Source organism: Elephas maximus, chromosome 4 (assembly GCF_024166365.1).
Source record: "Elephas maximus indicus isolate mEleMax1 chromosome 4, mEleMax1 primary haplotype, whole genome shotgun sequence".
Lineage (NCBI taxonomy): Eukaryota > Metazoa > Chordata > Mammalia > Proboscidea > Elephantidae > Elephas > Elephas maximus.
The window spans coordinates 162824908-162842113 of NC_064822.1; positions in this window are offsets into that span (position 1 = coordinate 162824908).

Here is a 17206-nt window from a genome sequence, read left to right on the forward strand (position 1 = left end):
TGCTGAGAGTTTTTATCATAAATGGGTGTTGGACTTTGTCAAATGCCTTTTCTGCATCAATTGATAAGATCATGTGGTTTTTGTCTTTTGTTTTATTTATGTGGTAGATTACATTAATGGTTTTTCTGATATTAAACCAGCCTTGCATACCTGATATAAATCCCGCTTGATTGTGCTGAATTATTTTTTTGATACGTTGTTGAATTCTATTGGCTAGAATTTTGTTGAGGATTTTTGCATCTACATTCATGAGGGATATAGGTCTGTAATTTTCTTTTTTTGTAATGTCTTTACCTGGTTTTGGTACCAGGGAGATGGTGGCTTCATAGAATGAGTTGGGTAGTATTCCGTCATTTTCTATGCTTTGAAATACCTTCAGTAGTAGTGGGGTTAACTCTTCTCTGAAAGTTTGGTAGAACTCTGCAGTGAAGCTGTCTGGGCCAGGGCTTTTTTTTGTTGGGAGTTTTTTGATTACCGTTTCAATCTCTTTTTTTGTTATGGGTCTATTTAGTTGTTCTACTTCTGAATGTGTTAGTTTAGGTAGGTAGTGTTTTTCAAGGAATTCATCCATTTCTTCTAGGTTTGCAAATTTGTTAGAGTACAATTTTTCGTAATAATCTGATATGATTCTTTTAATTTCAGTTCGTTCCGTTGTGATGTGGTCCTTCTCATTTCTTATTCGGGTTATTTGTTTCCTTTCCTGTATTTCTTTAGTCAGTCTAGCCAATGGTTTATCAATTTTGTTAATTTTTTCAAAGAACCAGCTTTTGGCTTTGTTAATTCTTTCAATTGTTTTTCTGTTCTCTTATTCATTTAGTTCAGCTCTAGTTTTTATTATTTGTTTTCTTCTGGTGCCTGATGGATTCTTTTGTTGCTCACTTTCTATTTGTTCAAGTTGTAGGGACAGTTCTCTGATTTTGGCTCTTTCTTCTTTTTGTATGTGTGCATTTATCGATATAAATTGGCCTCTGAGCACTGCTTTTGCTCTGTCCCAGAGGTTTTGATAGGAAGTGTTTTTATTCTCGTGGCATTCTATGAATTTCCTTCTTCCCTCCTTGATGTCTTCTATAACCCAGTCTTTTTTCAGGAGGGTATTGTTCATTTTCCAAGTATTTGATTTCTTTTCCCTAGTTTTTCTGTTATTTCTAGTTTTATTGTCTTGTGGTCTGAGAAGATGCTTTGTAACATTTCGATGTTTTAGACTCTGCAAAGGTTTGTTTTATGAGCTAATATGTGGTCTATTCTAGAGAATGTTCCATGTGCGCTAGAAAAAAAAAGTATACTTTGCAGCAGTTGGGTGGAGAGTTCTGTATAAGCAATGAGGTCAGGTTGGTTGATTGTTGTAGTTAGGTCTTCCGTGTCTCTGTTGAGCTTCTTACTGGATGGCCTGTCCTTCTCCAAAAGTGGTGTGTTGAAGTCTCCTACTATAATTGTGGAGGTATCTATCTCACTTTTCAGTTCTGTGAAAATTTTATTTATGTATCTTGTAGCCCTGTCATTGGGTGCATGAATATTTAATATGGTTATGTCTTCCTGATCAATTGTCCCTTTTATCATTATGTAGTGTCCGTCTTTATTCTTTGTGGTGTATTTAAGTCTAAAGTCTATTTTGTCAGAAATTAATATTGCTACTCCTTTTTTGCTTATTGTTTGCTTGATATATTTTTTTTCCATCCTTTGAGTTTTAGTTTGTTTGTGTCTCTAAGTCTAAGGTGTGTCTCTTGTAGGCAGCATATAGACGGATCATGTTTCTTTATCCAATCTGAGACTCTCTGTCTCTTTATTGGTGCATTTAGTCCATTTACATTCAGCATAAGTATAGATAAATAAGTGTTTAGTGTTGTCATTTTGATGCCTTTTTATGTGTGTTGTTGACATTTTCATTTTTCCACATACTTTTTTGTGCTGAGACATTTTTCTTAGTAAATTGTGAGATCCTCATTTTCGTAGCGTTTGACTTTAAAAAAAAAAATTTTTTTTTTTTTTGACTTTATGTTTGTTGAGTCGTTATGTTTTTCTTGGCTTTTATCTTGAGTCATGGAGTTGTTGCACCTCTTTATGGTTACCTTATTATTTACCCCTATTTTTCTAAGTAAAAACCTAACTTGTATTGTTCTATATCGCCTTGTATCTCTCTCCATATGGCAGTTCTATGCCTCCTGTATTTAGTCCCTCTTTTTGATTATTGTGATCTTTTACATATTGACTTCAGTGATTCCCTGTTATGAGCTTTTTTTTTTTTTAATTAATCTTAATTTGTTTTTGTGGTTTCCCTATTTGAGTTGATATCAGGATGTTCTGTTTTGTGACCTTGTGTTGTGCTGGTATCTGATGTTATTGGTTTTCTGACCAAACAATATTCTTTAGTATTTCTTGTAGCTTTGGTTTGGTTTTTGCAAATTCTCTAAACTTGTGTTTATCTGTAAATATCTTAATTTCGCCTTCATATTTCAGAGAGAGTTTTGCTGGATATATGATCCTTGGCTGGCAGTTTTTCTCCTTCAGTGCTCTGTATATGTCATCCCATTGTCTTCTTGCCTGCATGGTTTCTGCTGAGTAGTCTGAACTCATTCCTATTGATTCTCCCTTGAAGGAGACCTTTCTTTTCTCCCTGGCTGCTTTTAAAATTTTCTCTTTATCTTTGGTTTTGGCAAGTTTGATGATAATATATCTTGGTGTTTTTCTTTTTGGATCAATCTTAAATGGGGTTCAATGAGCATCTTGGATAGATATCCTTTCGTCTTTTATGATGTCAGAGAAGTTTTCTGTCAGGAGATCTTCAACTATTTTCTCTGTGTTTTCTGTCCCCCCTCCCTGTTCTGGGACTCCAATCACATGCAAGTTATCCTTCTTGATAGAGTCCGACATGATTCTTAGGGTTTCTTCATTTTTTTAAGTTCTTTTATCTGATTTTTTTTCAGCTCTGTTGGTGTTAATTCCCTGGTCCTCCAGATTTCCCAGTCTGCATTCTAATTGCTCGAGTCTGCTCCTCTGACTTCCTATTGCGTTGTCTAATTCTGTAATTTTATTGTTTAATCTTTTGGATTTCTACATGCTGTCACTCTATGGATTCTTGCAACTTATTAATTTTTCCACTATGTTCTTGAATAATCTTTTTGAGTTCTTCAACTGTTTTATCAGTGTGTTCCTTGGCTTTTTCTTCAGTTTGCCTTATTGCGTTTGTGATGTCTTGAAGCATTCTGTAAATTAGTTTTTTATATTCTGTATCTGATAATTCCAGGATTGTATCTTAATTTGGGAAAGATTTTGATTCTTTTGTTTGGGGGGTTGTAGAAGCTGTCATGGCCTGCTTCTTTATGTGGTTTGATATGGAGTGCTGTCTCCGAGCCATCACTGGGAAACTAGTTTTTCCAGAAAATCCGCTGACTGGGACGCTGGCTCCAGGCTCCGAAAACAATCGCTGCTTCTCCGTATTTGTTCGTTTTCGGTCTCTAAATCTGTGTTTGTTGTTCAGCGTTCGTAGATTGTTATGTATGTGATCGATTCACTTGTTTTTCCGAGTCTTTGTTGCAAGAGGGATCCGAGGTAGTGTCTACCTAGTCTGCCATCTTGGCCCCGCCCCACATGAATCCCAGAAGGCACTTTTATAATTAAGATTGATGAATTTCTATAGAAATTTTTGATCAAAAGAAGGAGCTGTGAAGAAGCATTTTAAAAATCTAGGTGCTTGGCATAAGGAGAGGCTTCTATCAAAACTGCAGGTTGGACTCCATTTTTGCTATTTACTGCTTACTCCAAGCTGACTTTCAAAAGTCAGCTAGCCAACATACCTCAGGAGGCCTGCGGGGTCCCCTCCTCCCCCTTTCTCTCACAGCATGGCCCCAGAAAGGATATTCACTCAGGCTGGCCCCTGAAATGTCCATAGATTAACAAGATTTTAACTGACTCGAACTTTATGATTAACAAACATTGCTTATGGGATCTTGGAATTGTCTAGTGTCCGTTAAAGCATGACTTTGTAAATACTAAGCAATCAGAATTTTCTTCTTGTAATTTCCTCAATTTTCCGTACTTAGAGTGTAAAAAAAATTTCCTTTTACTGGAATGGTATTGTGAATCCTCATGGAGTGCTGCCTGATCTGAATTGCTTTATTCCTTCAATAAAACTGTTTGGTTTAATTTTAACAGATGCTCTAGTTTGCTCTTTGACAACATTTTCAAGATGAGGAAACCGAGGTGTAAAGAACTTAAGTATTGAAGTCCACACAATTAATGGGTGTGAACCTAGGTTTCCAACCCAGATTTCTTGACTCCAGAGTCTATGCTCTTAACCACTAAGCTTTGCTGTTATGTCAGAATTTTAAAGAAGTTGGATTCTTTATAATTACATGCAATCATGTAGAGTTACTCCATATGTATTTTTGTGGTACTATCACTCTGGGGAAAGGAAACCGTGGTGGCATAGTGGTTAAGAGCTATGGCTGCTAACTAAAGGGTTGGCAGTTTGAATCTCCCAGGTGCTCCTTGGAAACTCTTTGGAGCATTTCTACTCTGTCCTGTAGGGTTGCTATGAGTTGGAATCGACTCGACGGCAAGGGGATTACTCTGGAGCTACGATTTTAGCACCTATCAAAAAAACAACAACAACAAAAAAAAACCCATTGCCATCGAGTCAGTTCTGACTCATAGTTACCCTGTAGGACAGGAGAACTGCCCCATAGAGTTTCCAAGAAGCGCCTGGTGGATTTGAACTGCCAGCCTTTTGGTTAGCAGCTGTAGCACTTAACCACTACACTACCAGGGTTTCCTTAGCATGTACATAACTATTCAAGTCCTTTTTAACTTGGATTCTGTGTTTACAAATTTTAAAATGACAGCTGCCACCCCCCACCACCCCGTAGTCTCTTTTATATTTAAACTCATCTTCAACATATAGGATTGGTTAGAGTCCTTAAAATGACTGGTATTAGAAAGCTTATTAAAAAAACAGAAGTGGAAAGTAAGACCAATGAAAAGGAAGAAGAATAGTTAGTAACATCCTTTTGTTTTATTAAAGTGGGCTTGCTTTATGTTTTGAACAAATTAGAAACAACAAGCAAATTAATGTAAAGTAGAAGCTGTTAGTTGGGGTGGCGGGAAGTTTTATAATAAAATCTGTTTCAGCTAATTCTAGTGTGATGATTTATAATGTTCTCGAGAACAATACAAAAAGGACATTTGGAACTGGGCTGTTGGAAATGCACGTTACTACTATGATGTATAATTATTGCCTACTATAGCTGCTTACATTGTGCTTTAAATATTTATTTCTTTAAATAATTGGAGATTTGAATTCATTTGGTAAATAAACTATTAATTTTTCATATATTTTGCTAGTATACCAATTGTTCATTTGTCTAGCATCTAGTAAATGTAACTGAGTGGTGTGGAACGTTACATCAAAATTATTCATTTTTCTGGGTCCTGTTGAATATTTACATCCAAAATAAAATAGCCATAACAACCTAGAAAAAATCAGTTACTGACTTACTTCTGTTGGGTAAAAATTAATTTGACTGTAGCCTTCTATTTTACTTCCTTTTGTAGTGAAAGTAATGGTTAAAAATAAATGAAGACTATATTACATCAAAACCATTCCTGAGCAAAAAGGTTTGTAAGCTGTTACCATGACACTGACTGTGGCGGCTCACAAGCTGAGTTTGGCAATACCCGCCTCAACAAAATGGGCCTAACTTTTGTTTTCTACAGGAACAGTAAGACTCCAAAGGCCTGTGTTGACAGGTAATGAGATTTAATTCATGAGAGGAAAAAAAAAAAGAGAGAAAATATGCATATTCATTGCTTAATCAAATAAAATTCTTTCAGAGGATTCTGGGAATTCACCCCAATTGCTTCCAAAGCTTCCCTTTGATAGCTGTAAACAAATTACCTTACGAATAACTTCTTAATCAGGGAAGAGAAACACTGTTCTCTACTTGGTCTTTCCCTTTGGGTGGTCCCAGCCAGAGAGCAGCAGTCTTTCTCCTGATAGCTTGGCTTTTGAAAAGCCATATAGCATTATGCTGACAGCTGTAGACCTCTTTTTTGTTAGGATAACAAAAATCCTGTGTGGAGGACAGCATCAAGCCAGCTTGCAGTATGCCCAATTAGAGAAGCTAAAATCTCATTTGTTTCACCATGGGAGCCCCCTGAAAGCACACCGTTTTGGCCTCATTACAGTATTTTTAACTTTACAAAAACAATTTCATTATGGAAATTAAAGAAGCTCATTTGGCCTTAGCATATATGCCGAAGTCAATAAATTCCAGAAGTATTTCAACTACCACAGCATGAAGTTTTGTCTTCACTTAATCACAGCCAATAGTTCTTTAAAAAAATATGGTGGTTACAAAGAAAATTATCATTTTCATTTGCTGTTTGCTGTGCTTTGATTAAAAAGCAAACAAATCTACAAGAAAAATATTAACTTCAACTGTGTCAGAATAGAGTGAATACATGAGATTGGTGTTTTTGTGGATATGTTGATCACATGAATATATAAGCTCAGCATGCCTTGTTTATGTGTTACTTCTTGGAAGGTAACTATAATCCAAAGAATAAAATTGGAATAACATCCTCTACTGAGCGCCCATGGAGTTGGTGTTAGATGTTGAAGTAGTGCTAAACATTTCTACTCTTAATAACATTATTTGAAAAGGGAGAAATTTTTCTGTTTTAGAATTATAGGGGTTCCCAGGGTTACAAAGTTCAACTTACTGGGGTTACAAATGTCTGACTTACTAACAGGTCCTACTTGCCCTTTAATGTTACGTAAATTTGCTGTCACCTTGAAAAGATTGAACCAACCCCTACTCTTAGCAAATTCTTCATCACAATCACCTTCACTTACTGCAAGTCCATCTTTTAAATCATTGGGAACACTTCTAGCCTTTTCTTGTATGAAAGGAAGGCTAAATAAGAACGATATGGACCTTTTTCAACTCACCCACAAATTCAATTTAAAGACTTAAAGACACAGTTAGGAATGGGTAGTGTTCATAACCTGGGGACTGCCTGTAGTTGGTTTTTATCAAACTAACAAAAAAGGAAAATAATACAACAGGTAATCAAATGGCGATGTTTGGTAGTGTTGGAATTGAGACTCCAAATAACCTTATATAAACTAATATCTCTGTATCTGCCCAAGTGACAGATATTTTGTTCTGTTTGCCAGCTCCCCTTAATATTCATCACTGATCTGGGCTACATGGAACCCAGTCACTTTCTGAGAGGAGAAGCTTTAAGTCAAAGCACATCACATCTATTTTTCTTTTTCTTTCCAAACTTAAAATTCTTAGAGGTAATCTTATCTAAACCAAGTTGTAATCAATGGATTGATGACATTAAATAGAAGACCTCTAAAATTACAATATTGAGATTGAGTACATCGTTAAATAAGATGTATCTTTCCTCCATTCGAAAACTGTTGATATATTTAAATGAAAAAAATGGAGAGAGGAGGGAGAAAACCAGCGTCTATTTATAAGCTAGTTGAAAAGAATTGTCAAAAACATTGTAATAGTTTGGTTTGAAAAACAGAAAATAATAATCCATAATCCTACTTTTCTGGGAAGTGGAGTTCTATATTTTTGTATGAATCCTTCTGAATGTTCATCCAACCTCATTTGCTCCTTCCCACCCTCCCTCTGCTCCTCCATGCATCCATGCAGCCACCCATCCATCCATCCCTGTATCTAGTTGTTGTTACATACCATTGGGTGGTTTCCAAATCATAGCGACCATATGTACAACAAAACGAACACTGCCTGGTCCTACGCCATCCTCAAAATCACTATTATGCTTGAGCCCATTGCTGCAGCAACTGTCAGTCTCTCATTGAGGGTCTTCTTCTTTTTCACTGACCCTGTACTTAACCAAGAATGAGGTCCTTCTCCAGAGACTGGTCCCTTCTGATAACATGTCCAAAGTATGTGAAACAAAGTCTCTCATGCTCACTTCCAAGGAACATTCTGGTCGTGCTTCTTCCAAGACAGACTTGTTTGTTCTTTTGGCAGTCCGTGGTGTATTCAGTATCATTTGCCAACACCATAACTCAATGTCATCAGTTTTTCTTTGGTCTTCGTTATTCATTGTCCAACTTTCGTATGCATATGAGATGATTGAAAATACTATGGCTTGGGTCAGGTGCACCTTAGTCCTCGAAGTGACATTTTTGCTTTTCAACGCTCTAAGTGGTCTTTTGCAACAGATTTGCCCAGTGCGATATGTCGTTTGATTTTTTTGACTGCTGCTTCCATGACGTTAATTGTGGATCCGAGTCAAATGAAATCCTTCACAACTTCAATTTTTCTGCATTCATCATGATGTTGCTTATTGGTCCAGTTGTGAGGATTTTTGTTTTCTTTATTGATGAAGTGTAATACATACTGAAAGCTGTAGTCTTTGATCTTCATCAGTAAGTGTTCCAAGTCCTCTTCTCTTTCAGCAAGCAAGGATGTATCATCTGCATATCACAGGTTGTTAATGAGTCTTCCTCCAATCCTGATGCAGCATTTTTCTTCATCTAGTCCAGTTTCTCTGGTTATATGCTCAGCATACAGATTGAATAAGTAAGGTGAAAGAATACAACCCTGATGCACTCCTCTTCTGACTTTAAACTGCACAATATCCCCTTAATCTGTTTGAATGATTGCCTCTTGGTCTATGTACAGGTTCCTCATGAGCACAATAAGTGTTCTGGAATTCCCATTCTTTGTAATATTATCCATAATTTGTTATGGTATACACAATTGAATGCCTTTGCATAGTGAAAAAAATCCAGGTAAACATCTTTCTGGTATTCTCTGCTTTCAGCCAAGATCCATCTGACATCAGCAATGACATCCCTTGTTCCACATTCTCTTCTGAATCCAGCTTGAATTTCTGGCAGTTCTCTATCGATGTACTGCTGCAACTGCTTTTGAGTGATCTTCAGCAAAATTTTACTTGCATGTGATATTAATGATATTGTTCGATACTTTCCACATTCTGTTGGATCACTTTTCTTTGGAATGGATCACCATGGAGGCAGCAGTCAAGAAATCGGTAGTTTGACCAGGCAGCTGTCTTCTAAATTTCTTGGCATAGATGAGTGAGTTAATCTCCAATGCTGCATCTGTTTGTTGAAACATCTCAATTGATATTCTGTCAATTCCTGGAGCCTTGTTTTTCACCAGTGTTTTCAGTGCAAGTTGCACATGTTCCTTCAGTACCATTGATTCTTGATCACATGCTACCTCCTGAAATGGCTGAATGTTGATCAATTCTTTTTGGTACCGTGACTCTGTGTATTCCTTCCATCTTCTTTTGATGCTTCCTGCATCATTCAATATTTTGCCCCTAGATCCTTCACAATTGCAGCTTGAAGCTTGAATTTTTTCTTCAGTTCTTTCAACTTGAAAAATGCTGAGCATATTCTTCCTTTTTGGTTTTCTAAGTCCAGGTCTTTGCATATTTCACTGTAGTACTTTACTGTGTCTTCCTGAGCCACCCTTTGGAATCTTCTGTTCAGCTCTTTTATTTCATCATTTCTTCCATTTGCTTTAGCTACTCTACATTCAAGAGCAAGTTTCAGAGTCTCTTCTGACATCTATTTTGGCCTTTTCTTTCTTTCCTGTCTTTTTAATGACCTTTTGCTTTCTTCATGTATGAGGTCCTTGATGTCATCTCACAATTTGCCTGGTCTTCAGTTATTAATGTTCAGTGTGTCAAATCTATTCTTGAGGTGATCTCCAAATTCAGGTAGGGTATACTGAAGGTCGTATTTTGGTTCTCGAGAACTTGTTTTAATTTTCTTCAGCTTTAGCTTGAACTTGCATATGAGCAATTCATGGTCTGTTCTGCAGTCAGCCCCTGGCCTTGTTCTAACTTATGATATTGAGCTTTTATATCATTCTTTCCACAGATGCAGTCAATTTCACTCCTCTGTTTTCTAGTGGTGAGGTCCAAGTATATAGTCACCATTTATGTTGTTGAAAAAAGCTATTTGCAGTGAAGAAGCCATTGGTCTTGCAAAATTCTATCATGCAGCCTCTGGCATAGTTTATATCACTGAGGCTGTATTTTCCACCTACTCATCCTTCTTTGTTCCCAACTTTTGCATTCCATTCACCAGTAATTATCACTGCTTCTTGATTGCATGTTTTATCAATGTCAGACTGCAGAAGTTGGTAAAAATCTTCAATTTCTTAATCTTTGTCATTAATAGTTGTTATGTAAGTGTGAATAATAGTCATATTAACTGGTCTTCCTTGTAGGTGTATGGATATTATTCTATCACAGTGTTGTACTTCAGAAAAATTTTGAAGCATTCTTTTTTTTTTAATTTTTAGTATGATTTTAATTTGCTTTTTTCCTTAATTTTTATTGTGCTTTAAATGTAAGTTTACAAACCAAGTCAGTCTCTCATACAAAAATTTATATACACCTTGCTATATACTCCTAGTTGCTCTCCCCCTAATAAGAGAGCACACTCCTCTCTACTCTCGTAATTCTCGTATCCATTCAGCCAGCTTCTGACCCCTTCTGCCCTCTCGTCTCCTCTCCAGGCAGGAGCTGCCCACATAGTCTCACATGTCTACTTGATCCAAGAAGCTCACTCTTCATCAGTATCATTTTCTATCCCATAGTCCAGTCCAATCCCTGTCTGAAGAGTTGGCTTTGGGAATGGTTCCTGTCCTGGACTAACAGAAGGTCTGGGGGCCATGACCACAGGGGACCTTCTAGTCTCAGTCAGACTACTAAGTCTTGTCTTTTTACAAGAATTTGGGGTCTGCATCCCACTATTCTCCTGCTCCCTCAGGGATTATCTGTTGTGTTCCCTGTCAGGGCTGTCATCGATTGTAGCGAGGCACCATCTAGTTCTTCTGGTCTCAGGCTGATTTGGCCCTTTCTGTCTCTTGGGCTTATAATTACCTTGTGTCTTTGATGTTCTTCATTCTCCTTTGCTTCAGGTGGGTTGAGACCAACTGATGCATCTTAGATGGCCGCTTGCTAGCATTTAAGACCCCAGACGCCACTCTCCAAAGTGGGATGCAGAATGTTTTCTTAATAGATTTTAGTATGCCAGTTGACTTAGATGCCCCCCAAAACCATGGTCCCCAAACCCCCACCCCTGTTACACTGGCCTTCGAAGCATTCAGTTTATTCAGGAAACTTCTTTGCTTTTCGGTTAGTCCAGTTGTGCTGACCTTGCCTGTATTGTATGTTGTCTTTCCCTTCACCTAAAGTAGTTCTTATCTACTATCTAATTAGTGAAAACTCCTCTCCCTCCCTCCCCCCCCATAACCATGAAAGACTATTTTCTTCTCTGTTTAAAGTATTTATTGAGTTCTTATAATAGTGGTCTTATACAATATTTGTCCTTTTGCAACTGACTAATTTCACTCAGCATAATGCCTTCCAGATTCCACCATGTTATGAAATGTTTCACAGATTCATCATTGTTCTTTATTGATGAGTAGTATTCCATTGTGTAAATATACCATAATTTATTTATCCATTCATCCATGGATGGGTACCTTGGTTGCTTCCATCTTTTTGCTATTGTAAACAGTGCTGCAATGAACATGGGTGTGCATATATCTGTTTGTGGAAAGGCTCTTATTTCTCTAGGATATATTCCAAGGAGTGGGATTGCTGGATTGCATGGCAGTTCTATTTTTAGCTTTTTAAGGAAGCACCAAATTGATTTCCGAAGTGGTTGTACCATTTTACATTCCCACCAGCAGTGTATATGTGTTCTAGTCTCTCCACAACCTCTCCAACATTTATTGTTTTATGTTTTTTGGATTAATGCCGGCCTTGTTGGAGTGAGAAGGAGCCTCATTGTAGTTTTGATTTGCATTTCTCTCATTAATGGAAACTCTGCTGGCCTAGTGGCTAAATGCTACAGTTGCTAACCAAAAAGGTCAGAAGTTGGAATCCACCAGGCACTCCTTGGAAACCCTATGGGGCAGTTCTACTCTGTCCTATAAGGTCATTATGAGTCAGAATTGACTCAATGGTGATGGGTTAATGGCAAATGAGCATCAGCATTTCCTCATGTATCTGTTAGCTACCCGAAAGTCTTCTTTAGTGAAGTGCCTGTTCATATCTTTTGCCCATTTTTTAATTCGGTTATTTGTCTTTTTCTAGTTGAGCCTTTGCAGTATCATGTAGATTTTAGAGATCAGGCACTGATTGGAAATGTCAAAAGCTTTTCACCAGTCTGTAGGTAATCTTTTTACTCTTTTGGTGAAGTGCTTGAATGAGCATAGATGTTTGATTTTTAGGAGCTGCCAGTTACCTAGTTTTTCTTCTGCATTGTTAGTAATGCTTTGTATACTGTTTATGCCATGTATTATGCATAAGTCCCTATTTTTTCTTCCATGATCTTTATCGTTTTAGATTTTATATTTAGGTCTTTGATCCATTTTGAGTTAGTTTTTGTGCATGGTGTGAGGTATGGATCTTGTTCTTTTTTTTGCAGATGGATATCCAGTTATGCTAGCACCATTTGTTAAAGAGACTGTCTTTTCTCCATTTAACAGACTTTGGGCCTTTGTCAAATATCAGCTGCTCATATGTGGATGGATTTATGTCTGGATTCTCAATTCTGTTCCATTGGTCTGTGTATCTGTTGTTGTACCAGTACCAGGCTGTTTTGACTACTGTGGCGGTATAATAGGTTATAAAATCAGGTAGAGTGAGGCCTCCCACTTTGTTCTTCTTTTTCAGTAATGCTTTACTTATCCAGGGCCTCTTTCCCTTCCATATCAAGTTGGTAATTTGTTTTTTCATCTCATTAGAAAATGTCATTGGAATTTGGATTGGAATTTGCATTGTATCCATAGAAGGCTTTTGGTAGTATAGACATTTTTACAATGTTAAGTCTTCCTATCCATGAGCAAGATATGTTTTTCTACTTACGTAGGTCTGTTTTGGTTTCTTGCAGTAACATGTTGTAGTTTTCTTTGTATAGGTCTTTTACATCTCTGGTAAGATTTATTCCTAAGTATTTCATCTTCCTGGGGTCTACTGTAAATGGCATTGATTTGGTGATTTCCTCTTCGATGTTCTTTTTGTTGGTGTAGAAGAATCCAACTGATTTTTGTATGTTTATCTTGTATCCTGATGCTCTGCTGAACTCTTCTATTAGTTGAAGCATTCTTTTTGATGATGAATGCAATGCCATTCCTCTTAAATTTGTCATTTCTGTCATAGTAGATCATATGATTGTCTGATTCAAAATGGCCAATATCAGCCCATTTTAGTTCACTAATGCCTAGGATATGGATGTTTATGCATTCCCTTTCATTTTTGATGACTTCTGATTTTCCTAGATTCATAGTTCTTACTTTTCATGTTCTGATTATTAATGGAAGTTTGTAGCTGTTTCTTCTCATCTTGAGTAGTGCCTCATCAGCAAATGAAGGCCCTGAAGTTTGACTCCACCCGTGTCATTAATGTTGACTCTACTTTGAGGAGGCAGCTCTTCCGTAGTCATCTTTTGAGTGCCTTCCAACCTGAGGGGCTTGTATTCTGGCACTATATCAGACAGTGTTCCCCTGCTATTCATAAGATTTTCACTGGCCAATTTTTTCAGAAGTGGACTGCTTGTCTTAGTTTGGAAGCTCTGCTGAAACCTGTCTGTGATGAGTGACCCTGCTGGTGTTTGAAATACTGGTGGCATAGCTTCTAGCATCACAGTAACATGAAAGCCACCACCGAACGGCAAACTGACAGACATGTGGTGGTCTATCTATTGATAGATAGATATTTATTGTTGTAAGTTACAGACAATGCTCTTCGTAATATAATGTCTGCCCTTCAGTAATTTATCAGTGAGTGTTTTTCATGTCGTGCCTCTTCTACAAGGATGTATACGAACTCATATGGGCAACTTCATGACTAGTCAAGATTAACTTCACTTGAGGATAGTATCTATTCTCTATGAAGATTACATTGCTGCTTCATGGTGGGAAATTCTATTAGTGTCTTCAAAAACATTATCAGCAATTTAAGCTAAATATTCATGGCCTTTCTCTCACCCTCAAAGATAATAATCGACGACTTCATATAGTAGGAAGAATACTGGAATTAGAATCAGAAGGCCTTAGCCCTGGTTTAGCTCTGAGTATTGGTTAACTATTGCTGCATAACGAATCACCTCAAAACTTAGTGGCTTAAAACAATAAATATTTATTTTGTCACATAATATCTGTATGTCAGGAATTCAGGAATGGCTTATCTGGATGGAGCTTGTTCAGGCTTATTCATGAAGTTGCAGTTAAGATGTTGGCCAGGCCTTCAGCCATCTGTAGGCTTGATTGTGGTTGGAGGATCTACTTCCAATGTGGCTCATTCACATGGCTGGTACATTGATGCTGGCTGTGGCAGGAGGTCTGTTTTTCTCCGTGTGGGCTTCTCTAGAGGCAGTTTGAGCATCCTCACAACATGACAGCTGACTTGCCACAGAACTGATGATCTAAGAGAAGGCAAGTCAGAAGTGATAATGTCTTTTATGACTTTCATTTGGAAGTCACACATCATCATTTCCACCACATTCTGTTTTTTAGAAAGTAGTCCCTAAACCTGGCCTAAACTCAAGGGGAGGGAAATTAAGACTACCTTTTGAAAGGAGAAGTGTCAAAGAATTTGTGAACATATTTGAAAATCAAACACTCTGCTATTCAGTAGCTGTGTGATCTTGGGAAACCCATGTTGGCTTTGGACCTGTTATGTCACACAGTCATTCTGCAGTCATGGGCAATGATTGACTGCTTTGTAGATCTGGTTGGCACTCGTAGTCATAGGTCTGAATTCTAAAAAGGTAAAGTCTTGTAGCAAGTATTTCACCAGTCTTTTAGGATAGTTGGATAAAGACAGATGTGCTTTAGTTGGGTCCTCTACAGGAACAAAACCAATGAAACATACACACACACACATACACACACACACACATATATACGTATGATGTATGTATGTATATATATAGAGAGAGAGAGATTTACTTCAAGGAGTTTGCGCATATAGTTATGTGGTCTGGGAATTCCCCAATCCATAGATCAGGTGGCAGGCTGGAGACCTCTATGGGCTCATGCGATTGCAGGGGCTGGTGAATCCAAAATCTACAGGTTAGGCAGCATGCCAGAGAATTCCTTAGTCTTATGTCCCAAAATCTGGAGATTAGGTGACAAGAAGAGTGCAGGGTCAAGAGAGAGAAAGAACTCTGCCCAAATATCCATTTATATTCTGGAGGCAGACTACGCCCCCAAGGATATTCCCCTTTCTTGTGATTGGTTGATCACATCATATCATATCATGGAAAGTGATTACATTTAGATTGGATGATATTATAAAACAGAACAGCAACCAATTCAGTAACTGGCCAAACCACTGGAATCATAGCCAAGCCAAGTTGACTCATAAAACTACCCATCACAGGAAGATTTCCTATATTCTCCTTAGTCCTGTGGGAGTGCTTTCCTACTATCCTGAGCTCAATATGTCCATTCTGCTCTCTGGTGCTGGGGGTACACATCGATCTTATCATGGGGAAAAGTGATGGTCAATCAGTCTCACCATATTTATAAATCAGAGTTCACTGTAGGAAACAAAAACCACTCTAGATGTATTAAGCAGAAAGGGATTCAATATACATAATCACAAAAAAAAAATCACAGGCCTTTACAAAACCCTTGGAAGGACTGGAAGAGCAAAAGTTAAGAGGACTCCACTGGGCTTCTGATTAAGGTTCATCATTGTAGCTGAAATCCAAGGATCAAAAATACTATGACAACTGGCTTATACCCATGGACTGAGCCTAGATGGAATGAAGTCCACCACTGTAAATACTCATCTGTTAGAACTTACTGTTCAGCAGCCACGACCTCAGGAAGATGACCACTGTCTCCTTATGCTAATGCATTCCTAATCTCTTGCAGGTAATTCTAATTAGCAATACCTAATTTTTTTAATTCTTATTAAGAACCCTTGCTGCAAGAAAGTCTTTTTTAACTTTGTAAACTATACAAATAGAATCAGGGTGAAATAAAGGTTGAGAGAGCCAATCCAAGGTTATACCATATCTTGCAATCAAATACAAGACATGCTGGTCACTGTCACACATGCTATGATAACGATTTTTATGACAATAACTTTCTGATACTTTGCTTTCACTATCCACCCCTCCAAATATCTTGTAGCCGTTTATAGTTTTTCAGTGGTTGTAAGTTATTGAAAGCCCCCCCACCCACTACTAACTAGATTGTAAAATCTTTGAAGGCAAAGGGCTTGTCTGATGTTTTCACCAGAGAATCCCCGGCATCTGGCCCAGTGTTTCTGTGTATTAGGAACTCAGTACAAATTTGATGAATGAGTGAAAGATCGAGGGCTGTTAGTGAGTCTTAAGGTACCATTGTGCCTTGTTGTTGGTGGGGACAGGGGCTGCAAAGGCACTGAGCTTATAAGGAATAGAGCTTCCGTTGCATGCAGCACAAGTGCAGCTGTAATTCTGGAGAATGGTCTTAGGGAGGGCTGTGTAATAAAGAAACCAATTTTCAGCTTTTTCTTCTCAGAATTGCATGACAATCAACTATCTAGGTCAATTTGGCTGAAGAGTTCTCTTATTGAGTGCCATTATCCCATACTTCGAAATTTCACATGACTGTGGATTGATTGAGTTTAACTAGCTCTTGGTATCTTTTTAAATGGAGTAACTATTTACCTGCTTTTTACTTATGCATCTTTTTAAGAGAGTTTGCTGGTGTATTAAAAAAAAAAAAAAATCCTTTGAAAGAGACCTGGACGATCAATCATCCAGACCAGCCTCACAAACTGATGTTTTATCTTCAACTTTGCTAATTACAATAATATAAAAATAAACATGACCCATATCAATCCTTCCCAGGGACATGTGCTTGGAGTAGTCAACGATTTATTAATGATATAATTTACTTCAAGTAAGATCCTTCTCCATTTCTGCTTTACTTCTAGATTTTGTGTCATTTGCATTTATGATCTCAGTGACCCAAAGAAAATGTGTTTCTGTTCTCAGAGATGACTCTTTTCTTGCTTTTCCCTTATGTCCCATGTGCTTCTGTTGATAAGGGCAAAGAAAGAATTTTAAAACTTATTCTCAAAATTTGTATGATTCAGATTCTAGATCATTATCAAAAGAATTTTTCGTATGTATGCCACATGAATCAGCTCTATCTTATTTGTC